The sequence below is a fragment of the Mustela lutreola genome, chromosome X (genome assembly GCF_030435805.1).
Source record: "Mustela lutreola isolate mMusLut2 chromosome X, mMusLut2.pri, whole genome shotgun sequence".
NCBI lineage: Eukaryota > Metazoa > Chordata > Mammalia > Carnivora > Mustelidae > Mustela > Mustela lutreola.
The window spans coordinates 85,427,513-85,448,918 of NC_081308.1; the positions used below are offsets into that span (position 1 = coordinate 85,427,513).

A 21,406-nucleotide genomic window follows, 5' to 3' on the forward strand; every position below is an offset into this window, starting at 1 on the left:
GACTCTGCAAGAGTTTTACATTTTCTTCTAAATCCCCCAGTAATAAATTATATACCCAAAGGGTCCTGATTGAAATAAAAAACACTGCTGCAAGTGTAAAGCAGAATAAAATTCAAATCTTAAAATTGCAAAGGGTATTAACATATAAATTAGTTATTCCTAAAAGATTTTCAGACTCACCTGTGCATATGACTCATTTTCTTTGGCCTACTTTAATTACCTTTTAAATTAGCAGCTCCATTTTATTTTATTTTTATTTTTATTTTTTATTTTTTATAAACATATATTTTTATCCCCAGGGGTACAGGTCTGTGAATCACCAGGTTTACACACTTCACAGCACTCACCAAAGCACATACCCTCCCCAATGTCCATAATCCCACCCCCTTCTCCCAAACCCCCTCCCCCTTATTTTATTTTATTTTATTTCAATTTATTTTCCATTATAAAAATTTATCAAGGGAATAATTTGAGTTTTTAGAGATTTGGTTTAGCAAAATAAAAGACCAAAAACCATGAAAACACTTTAAATTCTTTTTTAACCTACCAAGTAGGATGTAAATTAAATAAATCCTCTGTTACTTTAGGAAACAGACTGTTTTCCCAAACCAGAGAAGCTGATTTCCAAGTCATGCTCTCTTACCTTTACTGCCTTGTAACATGAAGGAGAACTGAACCTTACCAGGGATGGTTCTTCTGTAAGTCAAGGTGAGAAGAATAGGTGATATCCCAAAACAGACTAGGTGGAGACTCTGAGCCAAAAGCAGTGTCTGTGATGCAGAGTGTGATCAACCAACCAGGTACTTTTGAGACTGAAAAGGTGCTGCTAATTACTTAGAACAAAAGGCATAAAATGAGACATCAGGCACCGTACTGATAAGGCAGTTTGAGAAACTACATTTCCCAGTATGCCCTGCCCCTTGAGAGTCAAAAGGCCTGACTGGAGCAAAGCACCCTAGGATCTGTGTTTGGCACCATTTAAGACATAAACAGTATAGGGCTGAGTCTGACACAGAGGCTTACTGCTTCCATAGGATACTTAATCAGACACAGAAAACAATACCTGAGGTGAAATCTCAATGGAAATTAAGTCTAGGGTGGAGCCTCTCTCTCCCTCACACCTCAAGCTTGCAAAGGAGTGGAGCTATTAGGGCTGTCCACTGGTCCACAGCCCTGTTTCTCCTGGGTGCAATGCTCTCTCTGCCTCCCCACATCACCAGTGTCCCCGCTGCTGCTAGTCTTTTGGGGGATTGTGGGCCAGGTGCTGTTCCCATTTCACTTCAGCCAAGCTGTACAGCTCCATGGTGGCTTGAGCATCTTCCACAGAAGAATGTCCACTTTTTCCCAGTCTGCATGTCCTGGTTCTGAAGCTTCTTGGTGAGACATTTCAGAGGCATGATGACATTCTTCAAGCAGTCAGCCTTCTGGTTGGGGAGGGGGCAGATATGGAAGGAGTTGTGGGTCAGACACTTGGAGTGGAAGTATTGAAGGGCTTTAAAGTTGTGGGTGGCATGCCCCCACTGTCTTCCCTGTGAGTATCTTTAAGATTTGGCTCAAAGCATTCATCATGTACTACTTCCAGATGACCCTCTATCTGGTCCAGTAGTCTAGAAATGGGTGGGGGCAGGGGGAGAATGTACTCATCATAAAGCTTATCTCCGTGGTAGCTGACAATGTTACATCAAGCCAAGGAACTGACATGCCCCTTGGGTCTTGTGCCCACTATCTCCCAGTCGATTGCCACCATCTTCCTTGGCATCTTCTGGGATGTTCTGGAGCACTTATTCTCTGAATGAGATTGGGTGGAGTTATGTGGGAGCATTCTTCTGAGCAGGGTTCTTCTGGGGCCCCTTCTAGGGGCAAGTTGAGTGGCTCCTAATTTTTGGAAGGGCACTCCCATTTTAGATTTCCCTATTAGATCAGGTTTTGTATTTGTTTTGTTTACAATTTTGATACATAGGGCTATGAAATTTTCTAACATACAGTTCAGACCCCATCCATCCTTATTTCTGTTTTAATTTTCAATGTTCTATGCAAGGGCTGTGCTTTCATAGCATGAGGGTTCTGTTAGAGAGGGAGTGTGTGTATGTGTGTAAGTATGTGTGTCTAGTGAAGACAAGGGTTTCCAGATTCTCACAGAGTACATCTTTCAAATGGAGACAAAAATAAAAGCATAAGCACAAAGCAGGAGACCACATTCTACATCGATGAAACAGGCTCTCTGAAGCTCATCACCCTACCAAAAAGGAGACTAGCTACAGAGCTGACACACTGTTGCATTCATGATTCTATTCCCCTCCTAATTAGGAGGTGTTGAGATTATAGTTTTCCGTCAGCTTCTGAGAAATTATGATCTCTTTGTTCCTTCACTGGAACTTTTAGAACCTTAGCATAGTTGGTAAAAAGAATGCTTATGTATAGCTGACAACATGAAAGGCCCTTATGAGCTCCATGGGAAAGAGACACTTCATATTTAGGAAGGAAAAATTAGAAGAAGGGTTTCTTCCTCTCTGTCATTTCTCTGACAAGACAGTAATGTTTCTCCTGCTGGTAGCTTTCAAGACAAGGAGATTTGTATGAGTGGCCATGAAATTCATTATCATACATTTATGCTCTAAAAATGCAATTGTAACCACTCATCATGTGTGCTGCATTCACAATAATTATCCCAATAAAACCTTATCCACATAAATGACTAACAAGAACTCCAAGTAGGAAAAGAGATGTTTTTTTCATTATTGGATCATATCTCAGGGCAATCATGATACCCAAGCCAAATACAGCCTTCTCATGGATGGCACAATTACTTTTTCATTTAAGAATGCCCACTCCTTCCCAAAAGGGCCAAGCAAGGTCCATTTGACAAATTAGTTCACAATCCACCCAGCTCAACTGAGATTTCATGCTCCTTCACTATGCTGAAGAAACAGCAGAAATATGGGAGTTAGAGAAGTAGGGGTTTAGGTTTGGCTCTTTGAGCAATCCATGGCATGACTTTAATGGGTTTTCCCTTAATAGTCTATACAATAAGGCAAACAGTGCTATTTGAACACAGTACCACTTGAGCCTTCTGTTCCAAAAAAGTTCAAATGTGGTAGTAAATACTAATATAATTTTAAATGTATAAAATGTAATACAAATGCAAGATGAAATTATTCTTTTCAACTCCAGAGACGAAAGATCATCCAGTGCAGGAAAATCATGCTTAATTTTCTGTCCTGGAAACATGCACAAGAACTTTTGTACCATTAAACTATAGCTGTGAAGGCTTTTAATCATTTACCAATTAATTTAGTTCTTCCTCTGGTTTCCCCTCCCTTCCAGGATTTTTCTCTGTGAAGCTCACCTATTAATCTCCCCCAATGACACTTCATTTTCTTCTTACAATGAATGCTGTTATTGAAAAGCCTGAGATCAGCCTAATTTTTGATCCTTTGTAGATGCACTATTTGTTCTTTCAGGACACTCAGAATTTTCTCTGTGATGCTCTTAATGTTCACTATAGAGTATCTAGTATAGGTTTTCCTTTTCTCTCCTATTTGACACTCTATGACTCTATTACATGAAGTCTTTCATTATTTTTCAATTCCAGAAAATTTATTTCCATTATTTCTTAAAGTAGCTACTTCTTCCTATTTTTTATTTGTCTATTTCTTGGACTCCTTTTATTTGATGTTGGTATTTTACTTTCATCTTCCATATCCTATAGCTTTTCTTTTACATTTTCTATTTCTTTATCCTTTCCTACTACCTTCTGGGAAAGTTCTTCAATTTTATCTTTAACTCACTAATTTGTTCTTTAGCTAAATTTATCTTGGTATTGATTCCATCAGTCATATTTTTTATTTCAATTATTACATTTTTATGAACAGAATTTCCACTTACATTCATGATAGAGTAACTGTCACTGGACTTGCCCTCCTACCACAAATAACTAGAAAAATAACAAAATATAAGAGACAATTTTTTTTTCAGACAATAGACAACAGGCAATGCAGGACTGTGATTTTTGAAAGAGAAACAAATGAGGTAATCTCTATGATTGTCTCAGCTTGCTGCCTAGAAGCAATTTTGGACAACAACATAGGGATGGGAAGCCTAAGCAGAACAGAGTGATCTTGCTGATTTGGTCAGAGATCAAAATTCAGTGAGGCTGAGGCAGCTATAATTAGTGGAGCAGAGTACTAGAGAGGAGAGCTATACAAAGAAAGAACTATAGAAATTGGCACAGGGATTACCTTTATTCTTTGATACATGCTGAGTTGTGCATGCAGAGTGTGAAATTCCAGTGAGAATAGGCAAAGAACAACTGCTGGGGATCTGTAAGGTAGACAATTCCCAGAGCTCATACAGGTCTAAGTGTTTGCATTCCAGCCAGCCAGAGCAGAGAAATGTTGTAGAGTACCCAGTACCCAGACATGTAAGTAGAGACCCCAGAATGATCACATATTAGTAGTAGAGCTAACCTAGCCCTATAGTAAGGATATCCTAGGCCTGCCATAACAAAACTTACAAACAAGCCTTGAAAGCTTAAAGCTGATCTGGAAGTGATTTAACTACCTCCCAAAATAAAACTCAACATTCTTTAAAGTAAAACAGTAAAATCCAGGCACTCACTCGACAACAAAACATTCACAATATCCAGCATCTAATAAACAACTATTATACATGTGAAGACGTGAGAAAATATGACCCACATCCAGGAGAAATATCAGACTACATAAAAAGACACAGAAATTATAGAGAGGATGGAATTAGCAGATGAAAAATTTAGAATACCTATTAAAGTAGTAAGATTAAAAGTTGAAGGAAAGGTCAAAGTTTAAAGAAAATATTGTCATAATGAGGAAAGAAATGGAAACTATAAGAAAGAACAAATGAAAGTATTAGAGGTGAAAAATAATATTTGAAATGGAAATTTCACTGAGTAGGATTGACAGCAAATTAGATGCCATAGAAAAGGAGTACATTTTTAGATACAGCAGTGGAAACTATCCAAATTGAAGCACAAGAAGGGGGTGGAAAGTGAAAAAAGATGAACAAGGCCTCAGTGACATGTGAGTCAATATCAAGTAGTCTAACCTAGAAGTAATTAGAGTCCCAGGATGGAAGTTCAGAGAAAATATTTGAAGAAATAATGGCTGAAAGTTTTCTGATTTGATAATAACTGTGAGTTCACAGATTCAAAAAATTTCCACAAACCCAAGCAGTATAAGGACAAAGAATGCCATGTATAGCCACATAATAATCAAGATGCTATAATTGATACAGGAAAAAAAACTTTCCTAAATGCAGCTGGAGGAAGAAAAAGAATACCTTATATATATAGGAATAAAGATAAAAATGAGTACCTCTTGTCAGAATAAATATAGGCCAGAGAAGAATTCTATATTGAAGTCAGGGGTACTCCAAAAATAAAGACCAAATAAATACTTTATCAGGAAAAAAAAAACCTGAAAGAATTTGTCACCAGGAAACCTACACAAAAAGAAATGCTACACCCAGTACCCAGATCTTGGTTTCTAATATCATTCTGCAATAAAAGGGACCAGGGCTCCTTGGAGAAATGACAGACTCTAAAGCTGAAAATTGAAATAGACAGAATGAGCCTGGAGCATCTTGTAATACCAGAAAGTAAGGAAGTGTTAAAAAAAAAAATGATGATGAGGTCATGTCAAAGAGACACAGCAATCAATTGAAAGAGCTCCCAGTGGCCAAAGTTGAAGTGATGTGTGAAAGAAAATAAAGTAGTCTTAGATTATAACCCAAAACATAAAATAAATATCTATAAGTCCATATTGGTGTAAGTAAAAGATATAGAAAATAAATAAATAGAAGATGATATACCCATAATAAACGTTCCGTATAAAAGAATTCCAAATAAGGGGAGGTGAATCATAAGAGACTATGGACTCTGAAAAACAATCTGAGGGGTTTGAAGTGGCGGGGGGGTGGGAGGTTGGGGTACCAGGTGGTGGGTATTATAGAGGGCACGGATTGTATGGAGCACTGGGTGTGGTAAAAAAATAATGAATACTGTTATTTCTGAAAATAAATAAATTAATTTAAAAAAATTCCAAATAATTTATGTAGTCTCCCATCAAAGAGGTGAAGCATAATTCCCCACTCTTCAAAGCTGGGCTGCAGAAAATAACTTCTTTCTAAAGATAATAGTATGGAAAAAGGAGAAAGAATAACTTTATAGTGGAGAAACCTGAAAACACAACCTGAGACAGATAATCAAGGTTCATATCATCAGTGATAAATCATGCTGATAGCATGTACCCATGATATGATGTGACAAGAAGGGCACTTTGTGACTTCCTCCCAAAAATACATAACCCAGTCTAATCATGAGAAAAACACCATACAAATTCAAATGGGGGACAATCTACAAAATACCTGACCAATATTCCTCAAAACTGTCAAAGTCATTTGACAAACAAACAAAAAAATAAAGTCTGAGAAACAATCACAACCAAGAGGGACCTAAAAGACATGATAGCTAAATGTAATGTGGTAGCTTGAATGTGTTTCTGGGAATGAAAAAAAAAAGCATTAGATTAAAAACTAAGGAAACAAAAAAAGTATAAATTTTAATTATCAATAATGTATCAATACTAGTTTATTAGTTGTGACAAATGTACCAAACTGATGTAAAATGTTAACAGTAGGGTAAACAGAATGCAAGGTATATGTAAACTCTCCATACTCTCTTTGCAACTTTTTATAAATCTGAATCTATTCTAAAATAAAAATATATTTGAAAAGAAATGATAAGAGAATATTTTTAGGCTGAAGTAAATATTTCTAGGCTGAAAATATATTTGAAAAGAAATGATAAGGGAATATTTTTAGGCTGAATATTTTTAGGAATATTTTGTTCTGAAATGGAGAATGAGGTCATACAAAGGAATGAAGAGTGTCAGAAATGGTAAATATGTAGATCAATATATATTTTATGGCTAATATTTTCCATTGATCCTTTAAATTATCTTATTTTATTTCATATTACTTATTACCTTAAATCTTTAACTATATTTACTTTGTATATTTTAAATTATTAGCCCATCCATTCCAATAATTCTGCATTGAATAGTATATATTTTCAAATTGTTGTCCTTTTCTATAGTAGTCATTCATCTTTCTTACAAGTCTAGGTATGCTTATTCTTGTTTCCTGGGGGTATCATCTACTGCATCTAATAAATGTATATCCAAAAAGGGCCGAAGGCCAGGCCCTAGTCTAGTCCCAGTCAAGAGTCCCAGATACCACAGAACTACTGTTACTCCTATATCTTTCACACCTTATGAGGCAACTTGTCTGGTCAGTCACCTTGAGTTGCAAACCAACAGATCTAAGAGTTTGTGGTGGGGGGGTGTGGAAGTGGAGGAATGAATGTCAGAGGACAACCTGTTAGTCCATCCTTATACTCATCAACTCACACGAGTAAGACTTTTGCATTGCCCATCTACTCATAGTCTGCTGACACAGGCTATTTGGGCTATTGCCCTGGATTTCTGCAATGAATGAGATAAGCAGTAATTATACTAAGGTTCCACAAGGGAGCAGAAGAAATAGGGCTCTAGAAGTTGTGTTCATTTTTTTTAACGTCTTTATTTTTTTCAGTGTTCCAAGATTCATTGTTTACGCACCACAGCCAGTGCTCCATGCAATACGTGCCCTCCTTAAAACCCACCACCAGGCTCACCCATCCCCCCACATCCCTCCCCTCCATAACCCTCAGTTTTTATCCTAGAATCCACAGTCTTTCATCTTTCATGTCCCCCTCCAACTTCCCCCGAATTCACTTTTTCTTTCCTTCTCCTAATGTCTTCCATGTTATTCCTTATGCTCCACAAGTAAACTAAACCATATAATTGACTCTCTCTGCTTGACTTATTTCACTCAGCATAATCTCCTCCAGTCCCGTTCATGTTGATACAAAAGTCGGGTATTCATCCTTTCTGATGGCTGCATAATATAGAAGTTGTGTTCTGCCCTATGCCATCACCAATGCCTCTGGCCATTCCTTGCACCAGGCTACAACCATCTACCTTCTACACACATCAGTTCAAGGCCACTTTCAGTATCTCCAGGGCTTTTCACAGTGGTACTGTTGCAGTGGTTGTTATTTTCCCTGCAGTCTATGCTTCCCTCTGGCTTCTATCTCCAGAGTTGATTTGGGTTTGGAAGCAAAAATCCATTTGTCAGGAACTATAACTCTTATTAGGTACTCACTCTGTGCATAGAACCTTACTTGCATTAATCTCATTTAATCCTTTCAACATTCCTATGTAGTACATACTTTTATTATACCCATTTTACCGGTCAGGAAACTGCAGCACAAGGACATTAAGTTGTATCCTTTAGATCACAGCGTAAGAGATGGAGTCAAAATTCAAACCCAGTTGATCTTACTCCAGAGACTAAGATCTTTTTCACCACCAGGGATTAGCATATTGTAGGTACTCAAAAATATTTATTGACTGTTTTTCAATTAATGAACAAATAGATGAATGATTGGATGTATACTGCTAGTTTCCTCAGCAGCCTTATTTCTTCTATGTTTTCTTCTGTTCAATTTCTCTAGTGTCTCTGAAATATAGTGTGAAGCCTATCTGTGTATCTTTTACAGAGTGAGGCATTCTACTTTACTTTCAGCCTTTATTATTTAAAAAAGTATATTTGTCCTTCTAATAAAAAGAAACACATCTTTTTATTTTTCTGCATAAGTATAGGTGACATGCCTTTTTCATTATCAGAGCTCTACCACAAAAGCTGTCTTGTTTTCCCTCTGTAATTTCTGGTGGAAATAGGTCCTGCAAAAGGACATAAATGGCCATCAAAAATATGGGAAGAAGCTCTCACCAACTGTAAATGAAATACACATTAAAACAACAAGGAATGGGCAAAAGAAATTTTCAAACCAGCAAAAAAATTAAAGAATTAAAATACCTCACAAAACAAACTGAGGGTTGCTGGGGGGAGGGGGTTTGGGAGAAAGGGGTGGGATTATGGACATTGGGGAGGGTATGTGCTTTGGTGAGTGCTGTGAAGTGTGTAAACCTGGTGATTCACAGACCTGTACCCCTGGGGATAAAAATATATGTTTATAAAAAAAAAATACACGGTATCGGTAAGGGTTCTAGGAAATGGGCTCTCTTATATGTTGGTATGAAAGTTTAAACTGGAGCAGTCTTTTTAAAAGGAAATTTGACAAAATCTATCAAAATTTAAATATGTAGACATTTTGACCCAGGATTACTATTTCTAATAATTTATGTTACCAAAAAACCTTTGTGTTGTACAAGTATATTTGTTGTGGCGTAAATTCATAGAGAAAAAAACTAGAATAAATAAAATTTCTGTTAATGGGGACTGGTTAAATAGATTGACAATGGGATACTACAGAATCATGCAGTGAGGGAAATCTCTAAGTATTTATGTAGAAAAGTAGTCATGACCTATTGATAAATAAGAAAACATAGAAATGTATACAAAATATCATCCAATTTTTATGAATCAATATAATTTATAGATCTGATTGTATACGTTTATGTATGCATATTAAAATTCTGGATTTATACCAATGTGTTAACAACTGTTACCTCTGGAGAATGGGATTAAACAGAACAGATTGGTGGTTGCCAGAAGTGGGGGGTAAGGGTGGGGGAAATGGGTGAAGGGAGTCAAAAGGTACAAACTTCCAGTTATAACATAAATAAGTTTTGGGAATGTCATGTATAGCATGGTGACAATAGTTAACACTGTATTGTATATTTGAAAGTTGCTAGCAGAGTACATCTTAAAAGTTCTCATCACAAACACACAAAAAAATGTAACTGTGTGATGTGATGGATATTAACCAAACTTATTGTGGCAATCAAAAATGGGGGGATGGTGAAACTTCGCTTCTATAACATTTGAATTTTTTTCAACATAGAAGCTCTTTTGTAATTTTTAGATGTGTGTATGTGGAATCAAAAAAAGAAAAAAGGAAGGCAGAAAGAGAGGAAAGAAGGAGGATTAACATTCACTTGGAATCCTCATTCAAATGAAAATGGAATTTAAAAATAGCCAGGAATCAGAAGGTCCTTGTTTTAGTTGACTTCCTCTAGACTTGAGCTTACAGAGAAAGCACACTAGGACACTTTGGGAAACTTCTTAGTAAAAGCTCAGTTCCTCCTCACAGAAAACTGGTGTGGTTTTAGGTGGCTGTGCTAGTGATTAGGGCAGTCTACACCCTTTAGGTAGAAAAGAAAGTGTGACAATTGCTCTAGCCTTTAAGGAAAAGTTGATTTAAATGCAAAAGCAAAATTCACTCATTTTCTCCTATGTTTTTAATTTTAATATATAAAACTACATACATGTATATATCAACAGAAAATCTCTTCCCTCAGCTACACTTGAAAGTGGTCCTCCAGGTGGTTAAAGGTTGCTGAACAGATCTTGCTGTTCTCAGAGATTAAATTTAGGTGGATGAGGAATTGTAAATTCATACTGAATATCTCAGAAGATTGGTATCCCAAACACTGAGAGAAGAGAATAGACAAGGGTTCAGGTAGAAGGTCAAATTGATAGCCTCTGTTTGCTTGCAGATTTCAGACTGTATGAATATCTCACTGTTAGGCCTAAGTTTCCCATATATATATATATATATATGTTTTGGAGAAAAAATTCTGATCTTATCCTAAAGACTGGCATCTTTTTCGATAAGACTATAATCACGTACTTAGGCTTTTCTCCCTTCAGCACAGCTGAAATGTGGCTATGTGGTGTTGTGTAGTTAACTGGAAGTCAGTTGATATGTGCAACAATTTACCATAACTTTCATTTTCATCATGTAGACCACTCTTACCAATCCTGGCATTCTCAGTGATAAGAATGAATATTTTTAAATATTTTTTTAAGAATCAATGTTTTTTAATGGGTCAGTTATTTAATTAAGTTCTTTGAAAAATATTTATTTATTTTAAATGTTAGTTGACATACAGTACAATATTGGTTTCTGGAGTAGAATTCAGTGATTTGGGGCACCCAGGTGACTCAGTCAGTTAAATGACTGCCTTCAGCTCATGATCCTAGAGTCCCAGGATTGAGTCCCCGCATCAGGTTCCCTGCTCAGTGGGGAATCTTCTCCTCCCTCTGCCACTCCCCATTCTCATGCTCGCTCTCTCTCTCTCAAATAAATAAATAAAATCTTTTATTAAAAAAGAATTCAGTGATTCATCACTTACATACAACACCCAGTGCTCTTCACAAGTGCCCTGTTTAAAACCTATCACCCATCTAGCCCATTCCCTATCCACCTCCCTCCAACAACCCTCAGTTTGTTTTCTATTGTTAAGAGAGTCTCTTATGGTTTGTTTCCCTCTCTTTTTTATTTTCCCACTTCCCACATGTTCATCTGTTTTGTTCCTTAAATTCCACATATGAGGGGTACCTGGGTGGCTCAGTGGGTTAAAGCGTCTGCCTTCGGCTTAGGTCGTGATCCCAGGGTCCTGGGATCAAGTCCCATGTTGGGCTCTCTGCTCAGCAGGGAGCCTGCTTCCTCCTGTCTCTCTGCCTGCCTCTCTGCCTACTTGTGATCTCTGTCTGTCAAATAAATAAATAAATAAATCTTTTTTAAAAAATTCCACATATGAATGAGATCATATGGTATTTGTCTTTCTTTGACTATCTCACTTAACATAATACACTTTAGCTCCATCCATGTCATTGCAAATGGCAAGATTTCAATTTTTTTTGATTGAGTAATACATATATATATTATTAATAAATACATAATGTTACATATATACATATATATGTATATATCACATCTTTTTTATTCATTCATCAGTTGATGGACATGTGGGCTCTCTCTAGTTTGGTTATTGTTGACCTTGCTGCTATAAACATCAGGATGCATGTACCCCTTTGAATCTGTATTTTTGTATCCTTTGGGTAAATATCTAGTAGTACAATTGCTAGATTATACAGTAGTTCTATTTTGAACTTTTTGAGACACCTCCATACTGTTCTCCAGAGTGGCTGCACTAACACTTCACAAGGGTTCCCTTTTCTCTGCAACCTCACCAACACCTGTTGTTTCTTGTGTTGTTATTTTTAGCCATTCTGACAGTGTGGGGTAGTATCTCATTGTGGTTTTGATTTGTATTTCAGTGATGTTGAGCATCTATTTATGTGTCTGTTAGTCATCTGGGTGTCTTCTTTGGAAGGTGTCTATTCATGTTTGCTGCCCATTTCTCTTTTTTTAAATTTTTTAAATTTATTTTCAGCATAGCAGTATTCTGCTGCCCATTTCTTAACTGGATTATTTGGTTTTATTGGGTGTTGAGTTTGAAATGTTCTTTATTGACTTTGGATATTAACCTTTTACCAGATAGGTTGTTTGCAAATATGTTCTCCCATTCTGTAGTCTCCCTTTTAGTTTTATTGATTGTTTCTTCACTGTGCAGGAGTTTTTTATCTTGATGAAGTCCCGATAGTTCATTTCTGCTTCTGTTTCCCTTGCCTCTAGAGACGTGTCTAGTAAGAAGTTGCTATAGCCAAGGTCAAAGAGGTTTCGCCTGTGTTCTCTTGGATTTGATGGTTTCCTGTCTCACATTTAGGTCTGCCATTCATTTTTTATTTCTTTTTTTGCATGGTGTAAGAAAGTGGTTCAGCTTTAGTCTTCTGCATGTGGATCTCCAGTTTTCCCAACACCATTTGTTGAAGAGACTGTCTTTTTTCCATTGGATATTCTTTTCTTCTTTGTTGAAGATTAGCTGGCCATATAGTTGTGGGTCCATTTCTGGATTTTTTTTTTCTATTCCACTGATCTTTGTGTCTCTTTTTGCCAATACCATACCATACTGTCTTGATGACTGTGGTTTTATAATAGAGCTTGAAATCTGGAATCATGATGCCCCCAGTTTTGTTTTTCATTTTTCAGAATTGCTTTAACTATTTGGGGCTTTTTGTGACTCCATACAAATTGTGGTTTCTTGTAAGAAATATAGAACACCAATTTGTGAGGATTAATTCCATTTGTGGAAGAAAACATAGAGCAGAGGTAGCCCTAAAGCTGAAGAACAGCTTTGACTACTGACAGAATTTGTAAGTTCACAGCTTTCTGATCAATCTTGCACTGTTCTTTAATCTCATATTTCTCCTTCTCAGTGTTGAAGATCTCACCTTCCTGGTGTCTAGGTTTATAAGTCCTCTTCTTGAAATAAGCATCAGCGAGATGTTGGGATTTTTCACATTGCTGATATCAATTTTGGTGGAGGTGGCAATGATGAAATTTTGGAGTATTCTATGTAGAGGAACTCAATTGAGGGCCAGACATCCAGTGACAAGTAACAAGCCACTGCTCCATTGCTTCAGGAAAACCACAATCTTGCCTTTGTGGCACCCAGTGAGGACTATCAAAATGGCCAGGAGTGAGGCTAGTTCAAAGTTTTCTCACATGCTGACTGAAAGGTTTTTTGCCATGACTCAACAGTTTCAGGGTACATCTTCAGTAGGGTAATACGTAGGCATTTGGGGGAAGTTTACGCTAATGCCATTTCTTATCACAATGAACTGGTTTTGTGATAGTAACAAGAACCTTCTCTTTCTTCTTTTCAACCCTGGATTTAGCTGTTGAATACTTCCTTTTGTACATGGTCTTTCTAGAATGCATAACTGATGGGGATTATCTGCTAATTCCTCCGACTAGACAGGGTTTCTACTGCAGTGGGGCTTCCCCTTCTTTGGCATTTTAGCCTTGAGCTTACCCTCCTTAACTTTGCCACCAGCATAGCCTTCTTGGCTTCAGGTTTCTTCTCCTTAGTATCTGGATTCTCAGCTTTTTCACTGGCTGTCTTGCAGGATGGGAAAGAAGACTCAATAAGAGTCAATATTAAGCTTGTACAGCTTAGCCTGCTCAAAGGATGAGGAAAATAAAAATAAAAAGCACCTAGATTCAGGAGGTTCAGAGAATGCCCCTCAAAATCAATAAGAATAGGCCCACACCCCGTCACCTAATAGTAAAATTTACAAGTCTCAATGACAAAGAGAAAATCCTGAAAGCAGCCCGGGAAAAGAAGTGTGTAACATACAATGGTAAAAATATTAGATTGGCAGCTGACTTATCCACAGAGACCTGGCAGGCCAGAAAGAGCTGGCATGATATTTTCAGAGCACTAAACGAGAAAAACATGCAGCCAAGAATACTATATCCAGCTAGGCTATCATTGAGAATAGAAGGAGAGATTAAAAGCTTCCAGGACAAACAACAACTGAAAGAATTTGCAAATACCAAACCAGCTCTACAGGAACTATTGAAAGGGGTCCTCTAAGCAAAGAGAGAGCCTACAAGTGGTAGATCAGAAAGGAACAGAGACCTATACAGTAACAGTCACCTTACAGGCAATACAATGGCACTAAATTCATATCTCTCAATAGTTACCCTGAATGTGAATGGGCTAAATGCCCCTGTCAAAAGACACAGGGTATCAGAATGGATAAAAAAACAAAACCCATCTATATGTTGCCTCCAAGAAACACATTTTAAGCCCGAAGACACCTCCAGATTTAAAGTGAGGGGGTGGAAAAGAATTTACCATGCTAATGGACATCAGAAGAAAGCAGGAGTGGCAATCCTTATATCAGATCAATTAGATTTTAAGCCAAAGACTATAATAAGAGATGAGGAAGGACACTATATCATACTCAAAGGGTCTGTCCAACAAGAAGATTTAACAATTTTAAATATCTATGCCCCCAATGTGGGAGCAGCCAACTATATAAACCAATTAATAACAAAATCAAAGAAACACATCAACAACAATACAATAATAGTAGGGGACTTTAACACTCCCCTCACTGAAATGGACAGGTCATCCAAGCAAAAGATCAGCAAGGAAATAAAGGCCTTAAACGACACACTGGACCAGATGGACATCACAGATATATTCAGAATATTTCATCCCAAAGCAACAGAATACACATTCTTCTCTAGTGCACATGGAACATTCTCCAGAATAGATCACATCCTCGGTCCTAAATCAGGACTCAACCGGTATCAAAAGATTGGGATCATTCCCTGCATATTTTCAGACCACAATGCTCTAAAGCTAGAACTCAACCACAAAAGGAAGTTTGGAAAGAACCCAAATACATGGAGACTAAACAGTATCCTTCTAAAGAATGAATGGGTCAACCGGGAAATTAAAGAAGAATTGAAAAAAATCATGGAAACAAATGATAATGAAAATACAACGGTTCAAAATCTGTGGGACACAACAAAGGCAGTCCTGAGAGGAAAATATATAGCGGTACAAGCCTTTCTCAAGAAACAAGAAAGGTCTCAGGTACACAACCTAACCCTACACCTAAAGGAGCTGGAGAAAGAACAAGAAAGAAACCCTAAGCCCAGCAGGAGAAGAGAAATCATAAAGATCAGAGCAGAAATCAATGAAATAGAAACCAAAAAAACAATAGAACAAATCAACGAAACTAGGAGCTGGTTCTTTGAAAGAATTAATAAAATTGATAAACCCCTGGCCCGACTTATCAAAAAGAAAAGAGAAAGGACCCAAATAAATAAAATCATGAATGAAAGAGGAGAGATCACAACTAACACCAAAGAAATACAAACTATTATAAGAACATACTATGAGCAACTCTACGGCAATAAATTTGACAATCTGGAAGAAATGGATGCATTCCTAGAAACATATAAACTACCACAACTGAACCAGGAAGAAATAGAAAGCCTGAACAGACCCATAACCAGTAAGGAGATTGAAACAGTCATTAAAAATCTCCAAACAAACAAAAGCCCAGGGCCAGACGGCTTCCCGGGGGAATTCTACCAAACATTTAAAGAAGAACTAATTCCTATTCTCCTGAAACTGTTCCAAAAAATAGAAATGGAAGGAAAACTTCCAAACTCATTTTATGAGGCCAGCATCACCTTGATCCCAAAACCAGACAAGGATCCCACCAAAAAAGAGAGCTATAGACCGATATCCTTGATGAACACAGATGCGAAAATACTCAACAAAATACTAGCCAATAGGATTCAACAGTACATTAAAAAGATTATTCACCACGACCAAGTGGGATTTATTCCAGGGCTGCAAGGTTGGTTCAACATCCGCAAATCAGTCAATGTGATACAACACATCAATAAAAGAAAGAACAAGAACCATATGATACTCTCAATAGATGCTGAAAAAGCATTTGACAAAGTACAACATCCCTTCCTGATCAAAACTCTTCAAAGTGTAGGGATAGAGGGCACATACCTCAATATCATCAAAGCCATCTATGAAAAACCCACCGCAAATATCATTCTCAATGGAGAAAAACTGAAAGCTTTTCCGCTAAGGTCAGGAACACGGCAGGGATGTCCATTATCACCACTGCTATTCAACATCGTACTAGAGGTCCTAGCCTCAGCAATCAGACAACAAAAGGAAATTAAAGGCATCCAAATCAGCAAAGAAGAAGTCAAATTATCACTCTTCGCAGATGATATGATACTATATGTGGAAAACCCAAAAGACTCCACTCCAAAACTGCTAGAACTTATACAGGAATTCAGTAAAGTGTCAGGATATAAAATCAATGCACAGAAATCAGTTGCATTTCTCTACACCAACAGCAAGACAGAAGAAAGAGATATTAAGGAGTCAATCCCATTTACAATTGCATCCAAAACCATAAGATACCTAGGAATAAACCTAACCAAAGAGACACAGAATCTATACTCAGAAAACTATAAAGTACTCATGAAAGAAATTGAGGAAGACACAAAGAAATGGAAAAATGTTCCATGCTCCTGGATTGGAAGAATAAATATTGTGAAAATGTCTATGCTACCTAAAGCAATCTACACATTTAATGCAATTCCTATCAAAGTACCATCCATCTTTTTCAAAGAAATGGAACAAATAATGCTAAAATTTATATGGAACCAGAAAAGACCTCGAATAGCCAAAGGGATATTGAAAAAGAAAGCCAACGTTGGTGGCATCACAATTCCGGACTTCAAGCTCTATTACAAAGCTATCATCATCAAGACAGCATGGTACTGGCACAAAAACAGACACATAGATCAATGGAACAGAATAGAGAGCCCAGAAATAGACCCTCAAATCTATGGTCAACTAATCTTCGACAAAGCAGGAAAGAATGTCCAATGGAAAAAAGACAGCCTTTTCAATAAATGGTGCTGGGAAAATTGGACAGCCACATGCAGAAAAATGAAATTGGACCATTTCCTTACACCACACACAAAAATAGACTCAAAATGGATGAAGGATCTCAATGTACGAAAGGAATCCATCAAAATCCTTGAGGAGAACACGGGCAGCAACCTCTTTGACCTCTGCCGCAGCAACATCTTCCTAGGAACAACGCAAAAGGCAAGGGAAGCAAGGGAAAAAATGAACTACTGGGATTTCATCAAGATCAAAAGCTTTTGCACAGCAAAGGAAACAGTTAACAAAATCAAAAGACAACTGACAGAATGGGAGAAGATATTTGCAAACGACATATCAGATAAAGGACTAGTGTCCAGAATCTATAAAGAACTTAGCAAACTCAACACCCAAAGAACAAATAATCCAATCAAGAAATGGGCAGAGGACATGAACAGACATTTCTGCAAAGAAGACATCCAGATGGCGAACAGACACATGAAAAAGTGCTCCATATCACTCGGCATCAGGGAAATACAAATCAAAACCACAATGAGATATCACCTCACACCAGTCAGAATGGCTAAAATCAACAAGTCAGGAAATGACAGATGCTGGCGAGGATGCGGAGAAAGGGGAACCCTCCTACACTGTTGGTGGGAATGCAAGCTGGTGCAGCCACTCTGGAAAACAGCATGGAGGTTCCTCAAAATGTTGAAAATAGAACTGCCCTATGACCCAGCAATTGCACTATTGGGTATTTACCCTAAAGATACAAATGTAGTGATCCAAAGGGACACATGCACCCGAATGTTTATAGCAGCAATGTCCACAATAGCCAAACTATGGAAAGAACCTAGATGTCCATCAACAGATGAATGGATCAAGAAGATGTGGTATATATACACAATGGAATACTATGCAGCCATCAAAAGAAATGAAATCTTGCCATTTGCAACAACATGGATGGAACTAGAGCGTATCATGCTTAGCGAAATAAGTCAAGCAGAGAAAGACAACTATCATATGATCTCCCTGATATGAGGAAGTGGTGATACAACATGGAGGCTTAAGTGGGTAGAAGAAGAATAAATGAAACAAGATGGGATTGGGAGGGAGACAAACCATAAGTGACTCTTAATCTCACGAAACAAACTGAGGGTTGCCGGGGGGAGGGGGTTTGGGAGAAGGGGGTATGATTATGGACATTGGGGAGGGTATGTGATTTGGTGAGTGCTGTGAAGTGTGTAAACCTGGTGATTCACAGACCTGTACCCCTGGGGATAAAAATATATGTTTATAAAAAATTAAAAAAAAAAAAAAGCACCTAGAAAAAGCACAGCCTACGCTGTTGCAGCCATATTTATTTATATAACAATAATCATTTTCAAAATAGCAGTGACTAGAGTTTGACTGTCCCTGGGTGAGCTATTAGACTGAGAAACATAGGCTTGTAATTATTAATGGCGAAACAGACATGAAATATAGACAGAAGGGATGGTCAATCAATAAATAAGTGTACTTGGAGAAATACAGCTTACCCTTTTCAAAAATAGACTAAATTACACTCTGAGTCCAACCACGTAAAACCATTTGCATCTATTTATTTTTAATTTAATTTAATTTAGTCAATGTTTCAAGATTCATTGTTTTTGCACCACACCCAGTGATGCATGCAATACGTGCCCTCCTTAAAACGCACCAGCAGGCCCTCCCATCCCCCCACGTCCCTCCCCTCCATAACCCTCAGTTTGTTTCTCAGAGTCCACAGTCTCTCATGGCTCATCTCCCCCTCTGATTTCCCCCAACTCACTTCTCCTCTCCTTCATCTATTTTTTTAAAATTTATTTATTTGAGAGAGAAAGAGCACCCACACATTCAAGCAGGGGAGAGGGGCAAAGGGAGAAGAGAGAGAATCTCTAGCAGACTCCCCACTCACCAAGCATGGAGCCCAAGGCAGGGCTCAATCTCACAAGCCTGAGATCATGACCAGAGTGGAAATCAAGAGACAAACGCTTAACCGACTAGCCACCCCAGTGCCCAGAATCATACTCATCTAAAAAAAAAATGTTTTTAATGACATGAAGTAGATGACATCAGTACCAATACACCTCAACAACTCTAGTGGCAGAAAATCTTCACAAGGTACTTTAAATTTGAGCTTTTCCATCAGCTACACTAAGTGAAGAATCTTTAGTTGTGCTCAATGATTTAGGATTGTGGAGTCTGCAAAGGTCAAGGAATTGGGGGTGGAAAGTCTTCAAATCTTTGCTACTCAATGTTTGGTCCCCAGACTAGCAACATAGACATCATTGGGAGATTATTAGAAATGCAAGCTCACTGGCCGCATGTCAGCCTGCTGAATGGAGTCAGACTGTGTACATAAGCAAGATCCTTAGGTGATTCATATTAAAGCCTGAGAAGTGCTGCTCTGGTTGTTAGTTGGGAGTTTGACTCGCCCAATTTCAAGCACCATAATCATGTTTCTAGTAGCTAAATCTCAGCATCCACCCTCATTCTTAGTTCTGACAGCCAAACTCTAAGGAGCTATAAGTGTACCCTTACTGTGTACCTAGGCAAGTGTCAGGCCCTTAGAAAGGAACAGAAAACAAGGACACCCCCTCCATATTCTTAGGAGTAAATCCTCTGGTTGAAGAGAGAGGAGATGCATATAAGTGCCAATCCATCTCCTTTCCCACCTTCTCTCCCACTCCTTTCCCTAATGCATTTCATACCCTAGCCTGCTCTCTACTCTAGGTTAGAGTACAGCTCTACTCTAGGACTGACCTCTGTTCTCTAAATGTGCCTTGTGCTTTTGTGTCTTTGTATTGTCCCTGTTCCCTCTGCCTGGAACTTTTGCTGTCCACCCACATCTTCGATAGTTGAAATCCTACACACACGTCAAGAGCTCAGGCCTGCCTACCCTAAATTACTCTTGTCTACCATTCCCCAAGAGTGCTTTCCCATATGTGCACCTTCACCATTATCCAGTAACACTTGGCTTCAGACTAGCTGTAAAGATTGATGAAGCCTTCTGGAGAATAAAAGAAATTTCAAGTGCAATTTCAACTTTCTCCCAGCTAAGCACAATAACCCCCTTAATTCATGAACTTAGGGTTGTTTTTGACCTCCTCTTCTCCTTCTGAATGTTTTATTTCATTTCCAAAACACTACTGAGGTAAAGTATTACCAAAATATCTCTCCTAGTTTGAAATCAAATTTTAAGACTTCATAGAAATTTTATATGTTTCACTCAGGATCAAACTATCAGTCCACAAACAACGGACTAGACTAAGAGTACTTTGCACCCTTCTACATGTCTTACACAAAGCAAAAAACACACAAACATATGCGTGAACCCAGAGACTCTAAACTAGCCTCCCGAATGAATAACAAACACTGGGTGTGATTTTCCGTGAATACTCTAGATGGTAGCATTGTGCATATTATTATTTTACTTCTTTTTATTGGTTCCCTAATTCATCATTTAATACATCAGGAAAGGCCTATGTGCAGAGGGGATATAAAAGGTCATATATTAATAGGTATCCATGCAAAGTGAAAATTAAGAACGATGTTAGAAAATTTCCATAATTCTATTGCTTCTCAAGCCAGTTTCACATCTCTTTTTTTCCATTGTCCAATTTCTCAGAATTGCAGTCCCAACCATAGACTTTACTGCCTTATCTTACCTCTCACTCAATTTGCCAAACTTTGCAGTCTGACTTTGTCCCCTCCCCACTCACCCTTCTGAAATCATTATTTCTTTAAGATCTCCTGTGGCCTCCTGGTCCCTACATTCAAATGCTTCTTCTCAGGACTCATCCTAACTTATTTCTCTGAAACATTTACAAGGTAATTACCTCCTCCTATTTTTCCTATTTCCCCAAGTTCCTTATTTTGAAATTTTTCAAAATTTAAAATACATAAGTTTAAAGACTACTACAATGAGCAGCCATATAGCTTTTACTTAGCTTCAAAGATTAACATTTCACTACGTTTGTTTTCATCATCCCTCCTTCGTCTCCCCCTTCTGCCTCCCTCTGTCAACTTCTATCCCTCCTGGTTTCTCTCCAGACATCATGACACTCTAAATACTCCAACACATGTTTTCTAAGTTGCAGATATCATTCCATTTGAATTCTACGTTTTTTAACATGCATCTCCTAAGAATAAGATTATCTTCCTTTGACACTCTCCATGAAACTCTTAGCTCTCCTTCCCCT

At 37.8% G+C, this 21,406-nt stretch overlaps 1 protein-coding gene and 1 pseudogene across 1 annotated transcript in view; one reads left to right on the top strand and one right to left on the bottom strand.

The window, feature by feature from the left end:
• TNMD (tenomodulin) overlaps positions 1-21,406 on the top strand; it is a 185,789-nt gene that overhangs the window by 92,440 nt on the left and 71,943 nt on the right. The gene's annotated exons all lie outside the window — the stretch shown is intronic.
• LOC131822090 (large ribosomal subunit protein eL6-like) lies at positions 1,235-20,053 on the bottom strand (annotated as a pseudogene).